This window comes from Canis lupus, chromosome 30 (assembly GCF_011100685.1).
Source record: "Canis lupus familiaris isolate Mischka breed German Shepherd chromosome 30, alternate assembly UU_Cfam_GSD_1.0, whole genome shotgun sequence".
In the NCBI taxonomy this organism is placed as follows: domain Eukaryota; kingdom Metazoa; phylum Chordata; class Mammalia; order Carnivora; family Canidae; genus Canis; species Canis lupus.
Window position 1 is genome coordinate 33,529,602 of NC_049251.1, and position 14,862 is coordinate 33,544,463.

The window sequence follows — 14,862 nt, forward strand, 5'->3', positions numbered from 1 at the left end:
AGTAAACATATGATCCGGTTAACAAATATTTGATTATCTGATAAGTGTCACAGCACTGGAGGTGCAGTGATTCCATGTACCTCACATGTAACCTGTATATAGAGAAAGCAAATAAAATGAATACATAAAATCATTGAGATGCTAATAATGGAGAAACAGGGTATTTGGGGTTCAGCTCATTGTTTTTATAACTCCTGAATAATAACGTAATTGATGTCTGTTGTGATAACCAGAAACCAAATAAGATAATTATCTATCTTATGAATTATTGAAGACTGAATTATGATCAGTACAGTTTGGGTGTTTCTATTTGATATTGACTCTGAGGATTAGCACCATTTGTTACACAAGCATTTAAAAGTCTGTAAGGATACACATTGAACTTATGAGTATTTGGGGGATTCTTTAAGAGAGTGTGGTAGAAGGGATCCCTGGGTGGCTCAGCGGTTTAGCACCTGCCTTCCCCCCAGGGTGTGATCCTGGAGTCCCTCGATCGAGTCCCACATCGGGCTCCCTGCCTGGAGCCTGCTTCTCCCTCTGCCTCTGTCTCTGCCTCTCTCTCTCTCTCTCTCTCTGTGTCTGTCATGAATAAATAAATAAAATCTTAAAAAAAAAAGAAAAAAGAGTGTGGTAGAGGCAAGGAAGAGAGCTACTAATTTTATGCTTTTATATTATTTGAATGTATTAACATGAGTGCATGTAACTTAAGTGCAATTTAAAGAAGTCTAAAAATTAAAACTTTTTGGTTGCTATGCAAATTTATTTATAAGGCACTTTGTCAGTGTTGCCACTTCTACTGTGTGTACTAGTGAAGGAAAACATGTATTTCAAGAATCTAGACTTATAGAGGGTGGGGAGCACAACAGAATAAGAATACTGAGAACTAAGCAAAATGTTAAAAACATGTTAAGGATGTTGGATATTTAATTATATAAAGATAAACTAATTTAAGGCCTTTCTTTTTTCAAACTTAAGAGTTTGAGGGGATCCCTTGGTGGCGCAGCGGTTTAGCTGCCCAGGCCACGATCCTGGAGACCCGGGATCGAATCCCACGTCGGGCTCCTGGTGCATGGAGCCTGCTTCTGCCTCTGCCTATGTCTCTGCCTCTCTCTCTCTCTCTCTCTCTCTCTGTGACTATCATAAATAAATAAAAATTAAAAAAAAATTTAAGAGTTTGAGAAGGGAAGTTTTTCAACTCCTTAAACAAGAATACCTTGTGTCTTTGTGTTGGGAGTGGAGGTGTTTGTGTTGTGTGGCACAGACTTCAGGAAGGGATTTCTTTTTGTCAAATGTATGGATACATCTAGATTTGTTTTTCTTCTGAGGCTTTTAAAAAAATTATGGTTCCTTATTATAATTTAGTATTACTATTTCATTATTACTGTAATGAAAGTGGTAATACAGGAGTGTCTTTTGGACTATAATTTAAAATTTTAGGATTATAAATGTGGTATACTAAGCAATTTCTATGAAGGAAATCATAAGACATGGATTCCAGTCTTCACTGTACTACTAAGCGTATGACCGTGGGTAGACTCTTAGGGCCTCAGTTTCCATATATATATATGTATATATAATGAAAGAGAAGTCCATGTCAATAATCAGTATAAGTCTACAGCAGTATTATGTCTACAAAAAGGGATAGATGCCTGAAGAGTAGCTGGTTCTCAGGATACAACTAGTTCCTTGTAATTTTTCTTTATGATACCTAATTTTAGAAACCTCTTCCTTTTTAAGATACATAGGAAATATTCCAGAATATACATTCCATGAAGGTAAATGGTTTTCTTTTGATAATTTAGCTTTATCTCTTAAAGCATTATTATTTTTATTTCTGATTTCTGGTTGAGTATCTATGTGATAATGTAATGTCCCTATTTAATTTTGGATGCAGAATGAGGTTTCAAGTAGTTGACCCCCCCTTTTTTTTTTTTTAAAAAAAGAATTTATTTATTTATTCATGAGGGACCCAGAGAGAGAGAGAGAGGCAGAGACACAGGCAGAGGGAGAAGCAGGCTCCAATGGAAGGAGCCCAACGTGGGACTCGATCCCGGGTCTCCAGGATCAGGCCCTGGGCTGAAGGTGGTGCTAAACCGCTGAGCCACCTGGGCTGCCCTAGTTGACCCCCTTTAATCCATCCTTTACACTGCTACCAAGGTGACTTTTCTAAAATGCAAATCTGTTCAGTGCGTCTTTCTTAAAATCCATACTTCTCCTTTATGTACAGTACATATTTAATTCTAACTTTTTATCATTACAAGGCCCTTCATCATCTGGCTCATCTGCATTTCCCCCACCATAAATCTGAAGCTCCAACTCAAGTAATCCAGTTAATTCACTGAAAGAGTCACACTGTTTCCTGACTCAGAGCCTTCTCCTATATTCTCCCCATTGCTTAGAATGCCTTTCTTCCTCCTGTTTTGCTGACAGAGTCTTCTGATTTTTCAAGATATAACTTAAGCACTATCTGCTTTTAAGTTTTCTGTGTCCTCCCTCTTCCTTACCACACCAGGTTATTCACTCTCTTTGTCTTGTTCATTCATTCTCTTGTGTTTGCAAGTATGCTGTAATTATTTGTCTGTCACTGGATCTTCCTGGACTCAAAGCCAGGTTTATATTTGTCTTATTTTTAAATCTCTATTGCTTATTTTACACAGTTGGCTCTCATTACAGGTTTGAATTCTCAATGCCAAGATTGATATTTTTCCAATGTCCGAGTTAAGCCCAAATCTCAGTCTTGTCCTATTTTTCAAAAATTTTGGGCTTTCTAAAGTTATCTTATTCTCTTATCCCTATGACCACAAATTGATATCATTATTTTTTTAAGATTTATTTATTTATTTATTCATGAGAGACACAGACAGAGAGAGAGAGACATAGGCAGAGGGAGAAGCAGGCTTCATGCAGGGAGCCTGATGTAGGACTCGATTCCGGATCCTGGGATCAAGCCCTGAGCCAAAGGCAGACGCTCAACCACTGAGCCACCCAGGCGTCCCACAAACTAATATTAGATCTATAGTTCTTATCTTCATACTTAAGAAGTGAGACTCCCAGCACTAAGGGTTACTCTGTTAAACTTGAAGATTTTGAGGCAACCATTAGTCCCTATAATTAAAATTGCTAGGAGAGTTATAAACTAATTTGGGGTATTTCAGATTTTGGCTATCAGTGATTGGTAGATACTTTCACCTTGGCTGCTTTTTGCATGGGACATGATAGTGGCCAACATGTGTGTGTCTTTATGTTATCTGTTGATTGGTTGAAGATTTAATAACTTGCTCAGGGTCATTATCTACTAAGCAGCAGGCTATAATAGGTTCAGGTCTGTTGTATTCCTGGTTCTATGCTTTTTCCAAATACTATACTGCTTTCTGAATATGATTGCTTATTCTGTGTATTAAAATTATTAATAGAGGGCAGCCCGGGTGGCTCAGCGGTTTAGCGCCACCTTCAGCCCAGGGTGTGACCCTGGAGACCCCGGGATGGAGTCCCACATCGGCTCCCTGCCTGTGTCCCTGCCTCTCCCTAGGTCTCACATATATAAGTAAATAAAATCTTAAAAAAAATTATTAATAGATATTTTATTCATTTCATAAATTGAAGGTATAACATTAGGTTATAATGTTTATTCATTCAGTTTTTTTCAAAAATGCTAAAGTAGAGAATTTGAGATTGTTTGGACATTAGATATCATTTAATCCAACTCTTCATTTTAGCGTATGAGGGAACTGACATACACAAGAGTAGTTGAATGACTTGCTCAAGATTATGTCGCTAATTGGTTAAGATTTTCTTTAAGCTAATTGTGTACATTGGTGTTATAAAATCATTATTTGAAAGGAATACCAGGTGCCTGATTCCCCCACCCCTGAAAAAAAAAAAAGCCTGGAGTGGCTTTTAGAAAAGTGATGTTGAGGATCTCAGAGTCTTAAGGACATGGCTCAGAGAAAATCCAGACTTTGGATCATGACACATGGAGACGCCTCAGTGCCTTTACTCACATAGTTGCCTTGTCTTGGTTTCTTTCCTTCCTCTTTCTTTTTAAAACTCTACCCACAAGGGGTGCCTATGTGGTTCAGTTACGTGTTTGCCTTTGGCTCAGGTCATGATCCCAGGGTCCTGGGATCCAGGTCCGAATCTGGCTCCCTGCCTAATGGGGAGTCTGCTTCTCTTTTTCCCCTTTCCCTCTCCTGTTCTCTCTCTCTGTCTCTCAGATAAGTAAATCTTTTTTTTTTTTTTAATCTATCCACAGTTAACTAATCTTATGCCTGCTGAAGTTGTTATTAGCATCAGCCTTACTAGTAACCATTTAAGTACCATAAGCCAACTAATGGAGATAAAAAAGATTTATTTGGGAGTGTGAGACAGTATATATTTAATTACGAGATAGTATGTAAAGATGCCAGGAGTGGTACAGCTGTAGGAGCTCAGAAGATGAGATAAGGGTGGACTGAGCTAGTGATTACAGAAGTTTCTGTGTAGAAAAGATTTGACTTAAGTTAATCCTTTCTTTTTTTAGGACTTTTATTTTTAAGTAATCTCTACACCTAAGGTGAGGCTTGAACTCACAAACCTGAGATCAAGAGTCACATACTCTACCGACTGACCCAGCCAGGTTCCCGATTTAAGTTAATCTTTTTTTTTTTTTTTTTTTTTTAAATAGAGCACAAGGGAGTTGGGGGGTGAAGGGGCAGAGGGAGAGAGAGAATCTTAAGCAGGTTTCATGCACGGTGTGGAGCCTGACCTAGGGGCTTGATCTGATGACCTGAGCCTAAATCAGGAGTCAGGTGTTTAACTGGTTGAGCTACCCAGCTGCCCCTAAATTAATTTTTAAAGAAGGCATTGGAGTAAAACTCTTAATTAAACTCAGTGAAACTCTGTTTTGTTTAGTTTTTACTCACAGTGGCCTTCTCTCTGTCTCGGAAGGCCTTGAACACGTTCTTCCAAACATCCATGTCTCCCTCCCTTACTTCCTTTAAGTCTTAATTAAAATATTACCCCTTCTGTGAGGTCTTTACTGGCTCCCTTACTTAAAATCACAGCAGCTCTTCCATACATACTCTTTCGGTTTCTCTTCCTTGCTTTGTTTAGTTCTTCCAGTTATTCAGCATTCTCTATATTTTCATTGTCTTCCCACGTGGGACTTGATCCCGGATCTCCAGGATCACACCCTTGGGTGGAAGGCAGGCGCTAGACCGCTGAGCCACCCAGGGAATCCCAACAATTGAACTTTAAAGCAGGAATTTGAAAATTATGTAACATTTTTTTTTCTTCCTTTTTTCCTTTCTTCCTTTTTTCTTGGCTGGCATAGAGAAAGAGGAACTTTCTCTTCCATTTTCTAAAAAATTTATGGGACTTCAAGAATATCTTATACAGTAAAGTACAGAAATTATAAACAGTTCAATGAATTTCTTTTTTTTTTTTAATTTTTATTTATTTATGATAGTCACAGAGAGAGAGAGAGAGGCAGAGACATAGGCAGAGGGAGAAGCAGGCTCCATGCACCGGGAGCCCGATGTGGGATTCGATCCGGGGTCTCCAGGATCGCGCCCTGGGCCAAAGGCAGGCGCCAAACCGCTGCGCCACCCAGGGATCCCAGTTCAATGAATTTCTATGTGTGTAAACATGTAGTCCCCTACCAGATCAAGATATAGAACACACTTCTAGGACCTTAGAACCTTCCTCATGTTCTCTCCTAGTCAGTATTTCCCCAAATACTGTTCAGACTTCTGTCACAACAGATTAGTTTTATTTTTATGAACTTCATACAAATGGAATCAACCTGGTTTCTTCCTTTGCTCAGCATTGTGTGTCTGCAAGATTCATCCTTTTTTTTTTTTTTTTTTAAAGATATTATTTATTCATGAGAGACATAGAGCCATAGACAGAAGGGGAAGCAGGCTCCTCACAGGGAGCAGGACATGGGACTCGATCTCTGGACCCGGGATCACGCCCTGAGCTGAAGGCAGAAGCTCAACCACTGAGCCGCCCAGGCATCCCTTGTCCTTTTTTTTTTTTTTTTTTTTTTTAAGTTAACAGTAATTCATTCTTTTCATTGCGGTGTAGTTTTCTATTGTTTGAGTATGAATGTGTTTCTGTTCTCTTGTTACATTTGGGCCATTTCCAGTTTTTAGCTCTTAGGAACAAAGCTGCCATAAACAACATTGTACCTCTCTTTTGGTGTGCATAAAGATTAATTTCTTGGAGTGCTTGGTGGCTCAATCAGTTGAGTGTCCGACTCTTGATTTCAGGTCATGAGCTCAGGGTCCTGATATCAAGCTTCCATAGGCCTCTGTACTCAGCTGGGAGTCTGCTTGAGGAGTCTCTCTCTTCTCAGTCTGCCCCCTCCTTTGCTCATGTTCTCTGTCTCTGTTTCTCAAGTAAATAAATCTTTTTTAAAAAGATTAATTTATTGGCTAAATAACTAGGAGTTAACCTCATCTCCTTATGTGTGTGTGGGTATATATATATATATAGATAGAGAGAGAGAGAGAGACATAATTCTTAATACCACATGGTTTTTATAGCACATGCTAGATGATCGTTAAATGACTGAAGATAAATTAGTTAAAATCAGGATGCCTGGGTGGCTCAGCAGTTGAGTGTCTGCCTTCCGTTCAGGTGTTATCCTGGGGTCCGGAAACAAGTCCTGCATTGGGCCCCATGCAGGAGCAAAGGCTCTGCCTTTGTCTCTGCTTTTCTCTCTCTCTGTCTCTCATGAATAAATAAAATCTTTTTTTAAAAAATTAGCAACTAATCATGTACAGTGAGATTATCTCAAACTTATTCACAATATTGAACCATTTCTAGTCCGTATTATTTTCTATATCTGACATAAAAACATGGCTTTATCCAGACTTTATATGTTTCTTTTTCATCTGGGATTGCCTTTTTTAAAGCCATATTACTTATTACTTGCTTTCCCTTCTCTAGGAGATGGGAGAAATATGTGCAGGAAGGAGAACATTCAGATTAATTTCAAGATGTGAATTTCAGAACTGGTCGGCTATTTTTCTATAGTTTTTCAACTATAGAAATCAGTTTTTCCATACAGTATATTTTTTCTAAGATTCTGTACACTTTAAAATCAGCTATACCAGTGCATTCATAACACAGGTAGAAAAGCTGTGAATCTTAATTTTTGTCATGGGTTAGATATGTTTTGGGGTGTGTCAAGCAAAAGCTTTCTTTGATGGCTGTAAGTAATTCTAGAAATGGCTTTAGTTGGTGAAGAATGCAAACGGGAGCTACAATAATAGAAGAAATCTTGAGAAATATTTTTCTAATTCTGGGAAAGTATAATTTTCTTTTGAAGTGATTTCTAAGCTAAGACTTGAAAGATGAGTAGGAAACAAGGTGAATGGGACACCTCAGGGAAAGAGGTAAAAGAACATGGTAGGTAGGTAACTGCATTTGCAGAGAGAGAACAGGACAGATTTGGGCATCTGCAGGCAATTCAGGAAGGCTGGAGCAGTGGTTTTCAAGCTTTCACGTGCATATGAATCTCCTGGTAGGAGTAGGGTTTGTGAATTCGGAGTTCTAACGTGTTTACACGTGATGGAAATGTTGCTGGTTCAAGGATCACGCTTTCTTGGAAACTACTGGGTTCCGGTGTAGAAAGCTAGTGAGAAGGGAGGAGTGGGGAGTGAAAGCAAGGACCATCCCATGAGTTTAAAACCCATGTAAGGAATTTGGGTTTAAGGCATTGGTAATCCACTGAAGGGTGCCAGGAGTAATAGTGAACTTGTGAGTTAAGTGGGCAGTCTTTAGGGGTACACTCCATTTACATTTGAAACTATATAGATTAATGTCTGAGAAGTGATTATTCATCAATAACTCTTGTTTTTCCCAGTAGCAGACTCAGTGCATTTAAAGGAAAAGTTTTGTTATATTTGTTAATTTAGATGTTATGTGTTAGTTTAAGTAGTTCTTTCTTCCATGGATATTATTTATCCTAATAAGTATTATAATTTATCTCATAACTACATTATTAATCCTGTTTGATGGGATTTAATTTTTGTCCATTTGTGTACCTATATACTAGTCTGAGGTTGTCTTTTTTATTGATTTAAAAAATGAGCTAGCTGGTAGTGTTTATCGTATGGTAGGAATGATCTTAATGATACATAGTAATTTGGGTTTCCCTAAATGTTAACTAGAAGGTTTTGATTTAGTTTATTTCAACTGATTAAATACTGCATCAGTTTTGCAGTATTATAAACTTTTTTTTTGCAGTATTATAAACTTAAGAATAAAGATATGTGTTTATGTTTTATATGTTTATATTGTATTTTCTCCCTTTTTGTATAAGTTCTAGGTATTCTTTTAAAAGCTTGGAGAAAGGGGCACCTGAGTGGCTCAGTGATCGAGCATCTGCCTTTGGCTCAGGTGATAATCCCAGGGTCCTGGGATGGAGTCCAGCATTGGGCTCCCTGCAGGGAGCCTGCTTCTCCCTCTGCTTATGTCTTTGCCTCTCTCTGTGTGTCTCTTGTGAATAAATAAATAAAATCTTAAAAAAATAAATAAATAAAAATTGGAGAAAAGCAAAATAAACTCAGCCCACATATAAACATTACTAACGTTTTAGTATACATTCTTCCTCCTTCCATGAATACATCAATATACTTACTCGTATGCATACTGTTTATTGCTCCACCAAGCATTATATCATAAAGACTTTCCTACTTTGTTAAAATTGTTTAAAAAACAAACTTTTTTTTTTAAAGATTTTATTTGTTTATTCATGAGAGACACGCACACACAGAGAGAGAGAGTGTCAGAGAGAGAGAGAGAGGCAGAGACACAGGCTCCATCCAGGGAGCCTGAGGCAGGACTCGATCCCTGGTCTCCAAAATCCACACCCTAGGCTGAAGGCTACCCTAAAAGCAAACTTTTAATAGTAGCACAGTTCTGTTGAATGAATGCGATTTAACAATTTCCAATTATTGAACATTTCTTTCCTCTGCTGATAACATTGAAGAAAATCTTTGCATAAGTCATTCTCCATATTTATTTTTTTTTAGGATAGGAATAGAAATGTTCAGTGAAAGGTAAGACCTAAAAGAAAAATTAGATATTGCCGTATTGCTTCCTAGAAGGGTTATGCCAATTTATATGCTAATATTCAGCTTTTCTAATTTGGTAAGCAAAAATGATCTTACTTTAATTTATGTTTTTTTGATTACAAGTGAAGTTGAACATTGTAAATAGTTTTTAAAACAATTACATATTAAAATATTTTTAAAAGAATCCCTTATGTATTATGTTGTAAAGTAAGATATTTTAATTGGAATTAATATTTTCTCTTAGTGGATAAATTAACTTTTTGGATAGTTTTTACAAAAACACACAAAACTCAAGGCCCTAAACAGTTGCCTGAGAGGGAACCACTGTTAATCACTTTCTTATATGTATTTGCAGAAGTATAGTAGATCATATGTGTGTATGTATTTGTTTGCCAAAACATTAGACAAATTATGGAGAACATTCATTAAAATACCGTCTAGTTCAGATGTGGTATTGTGTACTAAATTGTGTACTAAAAATTAGAAAGGGTCTAAAAATGATTAGTATTTGGCTACTAGCCCAGAAGGAAGAAAAGCAGGGTCTGGCAGCATTTGGCAGTAATTTTCTATAAGACAAGTGGCCTTAGCTCTTTTTATTATTGGATCGATTCTTTGACAATAGCACTTCTGTTTATAGTACCAATTCTGTAGTACTGTTCCAAAAAAGAAAGCCAAGTTTTTGAAAATTAGACAGTTGATACCTGGAAGAAACTCTTTAAAGTACAAAACTTACTTGGAGGTCTTTAGGGGAAAGACACTGTTCTTAGGTATTTTAGGATTTCTCTGCTTGACAGTTAAAAGTTTTAGTAGAATTTTCAGACTCTGCTGCTTAACATGGAAAGTTTGAGCTTAAATAATTACAAATAAAATTTATCATTTTCCTAAACTCTTATTTACCTAATTCAGAAACCAATCATCCATGATGTAAACATATTTTAAAAATGATTTCCCATGCTAATGGTACTATATAGTAGTAATTGGTCTCATACATTAAAGATCTTGAGCTTGACTTGAATGTTACTGCTAAATAAGTGATTTGAGTAATAAGAGTCAGAGGTTTTAATTGGATTCTACAGAGCTCTAATGCTTTAGGCATAAAGGTACTTGCTTTTGGAATAGATTTTTTTTTAAGGCTCTTGTTTCCAAAAATAAAGTTTGGATGACCACTGTTTACTGAATACTAACTCTCTGTGTGACCCAGGATAAGTAGGGGTTTTATGAGCATTCCTATTTGCTGGAATTCATACCTTCTATTCCAGATTAATTATAAGGCTGTAAAGGCTGCTAAAGAATTTGTACCTAATAGTGGTTGGTAATATTTGAAGAATTTTAAGAATGAATTTATCGGAGATGAGAAAAGATCATCTTAATTTTTAAAAACGTGTTTAATTTTGAAAAATTTATGTATTTATAGGAGAATTGTTAAGATAGTACAGAGAATTCCCATATTCCATTCACTCAGCTTACCCTAATTGATGTCTTATATAACCATGCTTTCAAAACTAAGACCTTAATCCTGATTTTAAAAATAAAATTCAACAAAATTTTTTTGAGCACCTACTATATGTAAAAGAGTGTTTTAAATGCTGGAGTATATACAGTATTGGAAAACAAGTAAAAGTTGCAGATAATAATAATAAACTGATGAGCTAGGTGTCATTCCCTTACACATTCTCAGGGTTTTTACCCTATGTGTTGTTGGTACTTAAAAAAAGGCGCTGATCTCTAGGAGCCAGCATGGGTTCCTAGAGAGTGAGTCATGTCATATTGGCCTCATTTCTTTTCTTATAGGGTTAAGTAACCAGGTAGGTACAGAAGGAGATACTCTGGCCATAGTGTATCTAGAATTACAGCTACATTTATTGGATTTTTAATTTGTGCTGGGCACTGGGTTAAATGCTTTACATGGATTATCTCATTTAGTGCTGTTTTACAAATGAGGGAAGGGACCCCCAAGGTTATACAGATAGCATTTGACAGCCTTTTATGATATCTTTATAGACAACTTAGAGAAATGTAGTCTGAATAATTGCATAGATAGGTGGATTTGTGATTGATTAATGGGCTGATGTTAAAATTAAACTGCAGTTCATTCTTAGTGGTGTCCCTCAAGGTCCGGTCTTCCCCCATGTCCTATTCGAAATGTTTATCCATTACAAACTGACAGAGTGCTAGTATGTTACAGGACAGAATCAGAATCTTCCCTCTACCCTCCCCCTTTATTTTTAATAATTGGAAAGATAAACTGTATCTAAGAAAATATTTGTTATAATAATTTTATATTTGAAATGTATGTATTGCCTAGGGACAAAGCCTTCTAATTGAATTTTTTTTTTTTTTAATCTGCACAAATACAGGGTTGGACTTAGAGGGCTAATGGGTAGTTTTTTGTTGTTGTTGTTTTTAAGTAGGTGTGTGCCTGGCTGGGTCTCCTTATTTGTCTGAAATTGGTGAGTCAGAGGTTTATTATAACTACTCCAAAGGTTCACACTCACTTAAACATTATTTTGAAACACGTTGTCAAAAATACGGTTGATTATCCTTTTCTCCTCTGCATTTAGCTGTATGTTCTCAGTTCCGTCTGCCACATTTTGAGGAGGGTGTTGATAGACCATGTATTCAGAGGAGAGTTATCAGGATGAAGCAGTGTCTTGAAACAGATACTTGCAAAATAATTGAAATATTTGAGATTTTCAGCCAGGAAAAAAAGACAGCTTTAGTGGGGTATATATGGTAATGCTTTTCAGATTGGGTGATTAAATGATCTTTAGTATTCTTCTTAACTCAAACCTGTGAGTCTGTGCAATGCATGAAGGAATGGAACGTGGAAAAGGGATTGAACGTATCTTTTGTATCCCCACAGGACAAAATTAAAGTTAGTGGAAGGGAAATATTGGTACATAATGAAGATGTTTTTTAACAATTGAAATGAAAATTGAGTGGACAGTTTCTCATTGTGGTGTATTGAGTAGCATTTAGTCAAGCTATTCTTATTCTCTAAGGACTTCTCCAACTCCTATCCTTTTTTTTTTTTTCCTTAAGATTTTATTTTTAAGTAATCTTTACACCCAGCTTGGGGCTTGAACCTAACAACCCTGAGGTCAAGAGTCATACACTTACTGACTGAGCCAGCCAGGCACCCCCAATCTTTTTTTATTTCTTCATTCATTATAATTCCCCATAGCAAAATTTTCTTGGGTACATCACTTATTCTCAGCACCTTATGCTTTTATATAGTATCAAATGTTAGTAGTAACATATTATTTTGTTAGTAAAACAAATTTAAACAACAGCAGAGCATTTTTCACTGCTAGATTGGTAATACCAACAGTGGCAAGGATATATAGAATCACTCATACATTCTAGGCAGGCATATAAATTAGTGTAGTTTCTTTGGAGTACTTATTAAAATTATAAATGTTCATGCTTTCTGACTCAATAATTTTAAAGAAGTTTTCTTTGTTTATTATAGTGTTAAATATGTTGCCAGAAGCCCTAAATGATTCTTAACATGGGTGAAATAAATGATTCTACAACCATGTAGTGGGATCTCACACAGCCATAAAAAGAAAGAAAAAAGTACTTCTGCCTGAGTTCAACTCTGACACACATTATCTGGTGAAAAAAATATGTCGCAAAAAATATGTTGCAGGACAGTATTTATGGCATGTTGATATTGCTGGAAAAAAAGTAAGTTGTGTGTATATGCAAATACATATGCACACATTAATAAACATTTATGCTTCTATGTTCATAAACTTCTCTGGAAGGATACACAAGAAAAGAAGTAGCTGTTTCTGGAGAAGGGTTAGGAGATTGGAAGTCTGAGATCTCAGGCTTTGGTTTGCCTGACTATACATTTATGCTGTTTGTGTGTGCAGGTCAAGATTGTTTTGTAAAAGTTTTTTTATTTGAAGTCATTACAGATTCACAGGAAGTTTCAGGTAGTATGGGGTGGTACCCTTCATCCCATTCCCCCCAGTGGTAACATCTTAGGTAACTGTAGTGCAAAAGCCAAACCAGGAAATTGGCATGGGTACAACCCACAGATCTTGTTCAGGTTTCAGCAATTATACCTGTACTCATTTGTGTGTGTATATAATTCTTTGAAGTTTTATTGGATATGTAGATTTGTGTAATCAACATCACAGCTGAGATATAAAGCTGTTTTATCACCAAAAAGATCCTTGTGCTATCCTTTTATAGTCCCATATGTCCCTTTATTCTCTGGCAACCACTCACCTGTACTCCATTTTTGAACTTTGTCATTTCCAGATGATCTGCAAATGGAATAAAAAAGTATGTAACCTTTGAGACTGAATTTTTTTTTTTTTTTTTACTTAGTGTAATTCTCTTGGAATCCATCCAAGTTGTTGCATGTATCAATAATTCCTTTTTATTGCTGGACAATATCCCATGGTATGGATGTACCAGAGTTTTTTAAATCACCCATTGTTAGACGTTTGGGCAGTTTCCAGATTTGGCCTATTACAAATAAAGCTGCTATCCACATTTGTGTGCAAGACATGAGATTTCAGTTCTCTGGGATAAATGTCTAAGAGTGTGAATTGCTGGGTATTATGGTAAATGTATTTAAGAAAGTGTAAAAGTATATTTTAAGAGATTGCCAACCCATTGTCCAGAGTGGTATACCATTTTAGATTCATATCAGCATTGTATGAGAGGCCTAGTTTCTCTGTCGTCTTTGGCATTTGGGTTTTTTTTTTTTTTTTTGAAGAGTTTTTTTGTTTAATACATCTGAAAAGAATGCATATACAAAGAATTGAGACATGAGAAAGCATTGGTTCAATACTAACAAATCTACAAGAATTATGATTTGGGGAAGGGGGAGAGGATTACTTAAATATTTTTTAAAATTGGAAACTGCAACCAAAATAAGTGGATAAAATCCCTATTAACACTTATGAAGAGTCTTCATAAGACTCCATGATTTTTTTATTAAACTAGAGAGCCTTAACTAGCTACTCTAGGGTTCCTCATATGCAAAAGAGAAATACGGGGATTCCCCTGAATGGTCCCCATTTTGTTAAATGTTCTCCCCACCCACACCCCCAGCTTCTTCATGAAGCAGGGGTCTCCTTCCTCCCAACTTAAAACGAGGATGTGCTTCATTCCATAGACATCTGTTTGCCAGCGCCACCTCTCTCATTTCTTCGATTTACCAGGTCCTCAGTTGTGTTCTAGGAACACCATATCATACACTCTTAAGCTGGACATCTATGCTAAGCATATAAGACAGGGAAAAAATGTTTTTTAATTACACAATCAATCCATTTGGTGTATTTCAAAAGGTGCAATACTTTTCTTCATTTCTAACTTCTTTCACTGATAAATTAACTTCAAAAAAAAAAAATTCAGCAAATGGCAAACAGATTTCCTTGAAAGTCACAGTCACATATATAGTGCATCCTAGAAAAGAGGAGGGACAAGACAGGTTCCACCCACTTTCATGAGTTTCATCAAATACTGGCTCTACTCAAGGGTGGAGAGAAAAGGCAACTTTCAAAAAGGAGTATGTTATTAAATGAGGCATTTATTATACTGCTTCCTAAGAGCACCAGGTGGGGAACAAGTTTTCTGAACTAGTTCTAGGAAGTGGAATGTGGAATCAATCCGTCTTCCTCCCCTTAAGGGCTGTCCAGTGGTTAATGAATTTAAAAAACATGACTAAATAAAAACAAACCCCACACGTGCTCCCCACACCACTAACCCACTCCCCCTTGCAAAAAAGGGAAAAAAAATCCCTAAATATCCCAGGTCATTCTCCAGAGTGGAT

General features: G+C 36.5%; 1 protein-coding gene across 3 annotated transcripts in view; it reads left to right on the forward strand.

Moving 5' to 3' along the window:
* The window catches only part of GLCE (glucuronic acid epimerase), a 115,463-nt gene that overhangs the window by 2,508 nt on the left and 98,093 nt on the right, over nt 1–14,862 (forward strand). The gene's annotated exons all lie outside the window — the stretch shown is intronic.